This window comes from Neoarius graeffei, chromosome 27, assembly GCF_027579695.1.
Source record: "Neoarius graeffei isolate fNeoGra1 chromosome 27, fNeoGra1.pri, whole genome shotgun sequence".
In the NCBI taxonomy this organism is placed as follows: domain Eukaryota; kingdom Metazoa; phylum Chordata; class Actinopteri; order Siluriformes; family Ariidae; genus Neoarius; species Neoarius graeffei.
Window position 1 is genome coordinate 14,609,803 of NC_083595.1, and position 5,670 is coordinate 14,615,472.

Genomic DNA, 5,670 nt, shown 5'->3' on the forward strand with positions numbered 1-5,670 from the left:
CATCCGCTTCAAGTGTTTCAGTTCCTTACAGCGCAACAGCCGTTACAATTAAAACGCGCTTACTTTTAGGGGAGTTGTAATAACATCACCGATAAATATCACCATTTACTGAATATTCTTCCACTATTATTTTGTTTATATATACTAAAATGAAAATATTGTTTAAAAAAACCGCCTAGTAATAGTCTTGTTTATAATAATAAAGAAATACGCAAATTGCGAATCTCTGGATCCCCCTGTTATACAAATGGATCAGTCCACTGTCAGAGCTGGCAGGTTTAAAAGGAAAAAAACCGCACGCGCCGACCACACTGTAAAGGAAAGTGATGTAAAGCAGGAAGAAGCAAAGTCTCGCATTTTAAATGTCAAATGCGACCCATATATGTATTTATTTATATCATATTATCCATGATATCGTTGATATCCAGTATCAGTCTTGCACTGGAGAGCCAAGATAAAGATCAATAAAAAAAATTAATATTTACTGTGTGTTGAACAAGAGACTTTGTCACAGAGCAGCTGAACAGTAATCCAGATGTGCATTTTGAGTCAGATCCCTACATGACAATGGCTAGGAACCACCTCCAGCCCCGAGATGATATGAGGAAGAAAAAAAAAAAAAAAAACATGAGGAACCAGACTCAAAAGGAAACCCACCCTGTCCTGGGTGACACCAGATAGTAGGATTATGAATCCTTACATTGTACAGTTTTGTTTTGTTTTGTTTTGTTTAAAGCCACTTTACTAAGAAGGATGTTCTGCATTGTGAATAAAAATCCTGAGATGAGCACATGACAGTTTCTATGAATACAGCTGCAGTCCTTGGTTACAAATCCACAGTATCGAGATGAGATTATTCACTGAAGCAATGGTGAGACTTGGGTGTACCCTGTTCTTGGGAAATGCAAATGTTTAGGAACCATCCACAGCAGAATAGTGAATCTGTGCATATACTGTAAATGGTACACATTTGACTTGATGTTTGTTCCTCAAATGCCCAAGTTCAAATGTATTTAGAGGCTGAAAGATTGTCCCAATCCCAGACGTGAACCACTGATGGATTTTTGAGCACAGTCCTTAACCCTCAGCTTCTTGGCTGTGGTTTGGATTAGACTGGATTCTGTTACATTTGTAGTTTGCTTTGGATAAAACCACATGCCAAATGAATAAGGCCAAGGAGTTCTGAACATACAATTAACTCTCAGAAATAAAGGTATCAAACTGTACTTTTGGATCCCTGGAGCTGGGTCCAATGGTACCCTCAAGAGCACATCTTTTATACCTTTAGTATGTATCTTTTACTTGGGAAGGTGCATGTGATGTACATTTAATTAACTTTTAAAATACATTGGTCCTTAAAGTCCAAAAATTATTTTCAATGAATATTATATTCTTTTTTTTTCTTGGTGAAAGATACTGTACATACTAAAGGTCCAAAACATGTGCCTTAGATGGTACCGTGGCAGCAACAAGAGAAAATGATACTTAGGTGCCTTTATTTCTAAGATATTTCTTACTCTGTTTCTAATAATGGCATTTAAATAGTTAGGTCTTGTCAATAATTTCCCTGGAAGCATAATTTCCAAATGATTTCCGAACCAGTGTAATTTAAGCCTGATGCTGTCTTATAAACTTATTGTCAGTTCATCATGTTCCTTAATCTTTTTTTTTTTTTTTTTGTAAATGGAATTTACTGGAATCACCGTCTGTTTTAATGACCTGCTTTGAAATATCACTGAACAACTAAAGAACATGTCCCCTTCTCAGGTTGCCTAGTAACAAGCAGATTTCTCCCAGAATCCTCTTACAGCCCTGCATGGGCTGTAGCCTAAACAGCCCCTCCTCTCTCTGTATAAGTGCACTACATGGGGTTATGCAATAATGGCTATGTGTACACTATGTGTAGTGCACTGTGTCCAATGGAGCTATTTGGGATACAGCCAAAGAAATGGCGTAAACTGATTATATCATGGAGGCCTATTGTGCTCTGGTACTCTGCTTTTGGTAAAAATGGACATAGAATATCTCAGTTGAGACAGATTAAAGTAATTAGTTATTTTCTTAATCAACAAATTAAAATATGCGGTCTCAAGGTACTGCGTTTATAAACACTGTAGCCAGCAGATGGTGGTGTTGCTGCTAAAATGAACTACGGGGCTGTTATATTATTTAATTTATTCTTTATTATTCAGTATTTGACTATCATGATTTTTTGTGCTAATATTCCTCAAACAAACAAAGGAATAAATAAATAAATAAATAAATAGTCAAGTAGTAGCTAATAGTTGCAATGTTGCATGTTGTCCTCATGGCCACATGGGTTCCCTCTGGGTTCTCAGGCTTCCTTCTAATGCCAATAAACGTGTGAGTTTATAATGCTCTGCAATGATGTGGCGTCCCATTGAGAGTGTATTCCCACCTTGGGAGAAAGTCAACCACAACAAAAAAATACAGTCTGCTCCAAAAGTATTGGAACGGCAAGGTCAATTCCTTTGTTTTTTTGTACACTGAAGACATTTGGGTTTCAGATCAAAAGATGAATATGAGACAAAAGTTCAGAATTCCAGCTTTTATTTCATGGTATTTACATCTAGATGTGTTAAACAACTCAGGACAGAGCACCTTTTCTTTGAACCCACCCACTTTTCAAGTGAGCAAAAGTATTGGAACATGTGACTGATGGGTGTTTCTAGTTGCTCAGGTGTTGCCTTTTAGATTGATTGCTGAAACTTTAAATAGTTCTTGTTTTTGGCTTTGGGTTTCACCTGTGAAAACTGTATTTGCTGCTAAGCAAACATGAAGACCAGAGAGCTGTCAATGGGAGAAAAGCAAACCATTTTGAAGCTGAGAGAAGAGGGAAAATCGATCAGAGCTATTGTACAAACATTGGGCATAGCTAGTACAACAATTTGGAATGTACTGAAAAAGAAAGAAACTACTGGTGTACTGAGCAACAAACATCGAACAGATCGGCCAAGGGTAACAACAGCAGTTGATGACAGAAACATTGTGAGAGCTGTGAAGAAACACCCAAAGACAACAGTCAGTGACATCACTGCCAAACTCCACAGGGCAGGGGTGAAGGTATCACAATCCACTGTTCGAAGAAGACTTCGAGAGAAGAAATATAGAGGCTATACCACAAGATGCAAACCACTCATCAGCAAAAAGAATCAGAAGGCTAGATTGGATTTTGCAAAGAAGTACAGAGATCAGCCACAAAAGTTTTGGGACAAAGTTTTATGGACTGATGAGACCAAGATTAAACTCTACCAAAGTGATGGAAAGGCCAAAGTATGGAGAAAGAAAGGATCTGCTTATGATCCAAAACATACAAGCTCATCTGTGAAGCATGGTGGAGGTAATGTCATGGCTTGGGCTTGTATGGCTGCTTCTGGAACGGGCTCACTAGTCTTTATTGATGATGTAACTCATGATGGTAGCAGCAGAATGAATTCTGAAGTCTACAAAACCATTTTGTCTGGCAATTTACAGAAAAATGCATCCAAACTAATTGGGAGAAGCTTCATCATGCAACAAGACAATGACCCAAAACACACTGCCAACACAACAAAGGACTTCATCAGGGGGAAAAAGTGGAAGGTCTTGGACTGGCCAAGTCAATCACCGTACCTTAACCCAACAGAGCATGCATTTTTCCTCCTGAAGAGGGGACTGAAGGGAGAAACCCCCAGAAACAAACAACAACTGAAAGAGGCTGCAGTAAAGGCCTGGAACAGCATTTCAAATGAAGAATGCAACAGCCTGGTGAAGTCAATGGGTCGCAGGCTCAATGCAGTTATTGCAAGTAAGGGTTATGCCACCAAATATTAAGTTATTCACTTTAAGTTAATTTAATAATGTCTGTTCCAATACTTTTGCTCACTTGAAAGTGGGTGGGTTCAAAGAAAAGGTGCTCTGTCCTGAGTTGTTTAACACATCTAGATGTAAATACCATGAAATAAAAGCTGGAATTCTGAACTTTTGTCTCGTTCATCTTTTGATCTGAAACCCAAATGTCTTCAGTGTACAAAAAAAAACAAAGGAATTGACCTTGCCGTTCCAATACTTTTGGAGGGGACTGTATAATATAGTTCAATTAAAGATTTCCTCAATTGCTTAGCTGTTTCCTGGCCCATTAGTGCTATTCTTAAATCTTTAAACGCAGTTCCCACAACAATGAAAGCATTTCTCATCACATGCAAAAGAACTGAAAACACTTCAAACATCAGCTTGCCAACATGTGTCACAAGCATACAAAATCACTAGATGTCTCTCATCAGACGAATAGTACCATTTGATTATTACTCAATCAGGTATTTCTCGCAATACTGGACAGACAATGCATATCTTCTGACAATAGAAACATCAATACAGTACTGTACAAAAGTCTTACTGTAGGCACATGTAAAGAAATGCTGTAGACCAAAAATGGCTTTAAAATAATGAAATGAAATGTTTCAATATTTAAAAAACCACTATAAACAGCAGTAAGCTATAATAAACGCGACAAAGTCACTATTTGGTGTGAGACGACACTTTGCTTTAAAATGAAAGTAATCTCAGGTACAATGAGTGCAATTTTATAAGGAAATGAGCTGTAGGTTTTACTGAGCATCTTGCAGAACCAGCCACAGTTCTTCTAGACACTTTGACTGTCACACTTGCTTCTTAATGTTGCACCAAAACCCAGTAGCCTTCATTACATTATCTTTTTTAACCTGAAAAGTGGTCTCTTATGGAATATGCTGCTCAGATACAAATTTTTTTTTTTTTACTCATCTCTCATCTCATTATCTCTAGCCGCTTTATCCTGTTCTACAGGGTCGCAGGCAAGCTGGAGCCTATCCCAGCTGACTACGGGTGAAAGGCCGGGTACACCCTGGACAAGTCTCCAGGTCATCACAGGGCTGACACATAGACACAGACAACCATTCACACCTATGGTCAATTTAGAGTCACCAATTAACCTAACCTGCATGTCTTTGGACTGTGGGGGAAACTGGAGCACCTGGAGGAAACCCACGCAGACATGGGGAGAACATGCAAATTCCACACAGAAAGGCCCTCACTGGCCACAGGGCTCGAACCCTGACCTTCTTGCTGTGAGGTGACAGCGCTAACCACTACACCACCATGCCGCCCCAACATAGAAGTCATAAAATAAAAAAATCTATAACAAAGTTTGAATGAAAAAAAAATAGGATGCCTCAGACTTTTGCACAGTACTGTATGTCTTGCACAATATAGAGAAGAAAAAGGGGGCCTATTCCAGGATTCCAAAAAGTGCTAAATAAAAGGAGAAAAAAACTCATGCTTGATTTCAGTAATGAAACAAAACTGACACATTGTCAGAAAACAAAAATCTCTCTGCATACACTGATAGTCTGTAACAAATTAATGTGATAATTCCAGTCAATAGGATTAGAATGAAAATCCAGAAGGCAGGAAATGGAAAGAGCAGAATTGTTCTTTTCATGGGTAACGTTGTGCAGTCGATGCATTTCGGCAAATGAAAAATTAAATTAGTGTCCCACTTTCCAGCTGAGGACAAGGCGGGTACATTTAGCTCTAGCAGTCACTGAGAAGATAAATAAGCACATAAATCAATTGCCATAAACTGCATAAAAAACATAGATCGTTATTCATTTCCTGTTCATTCTCCATGAC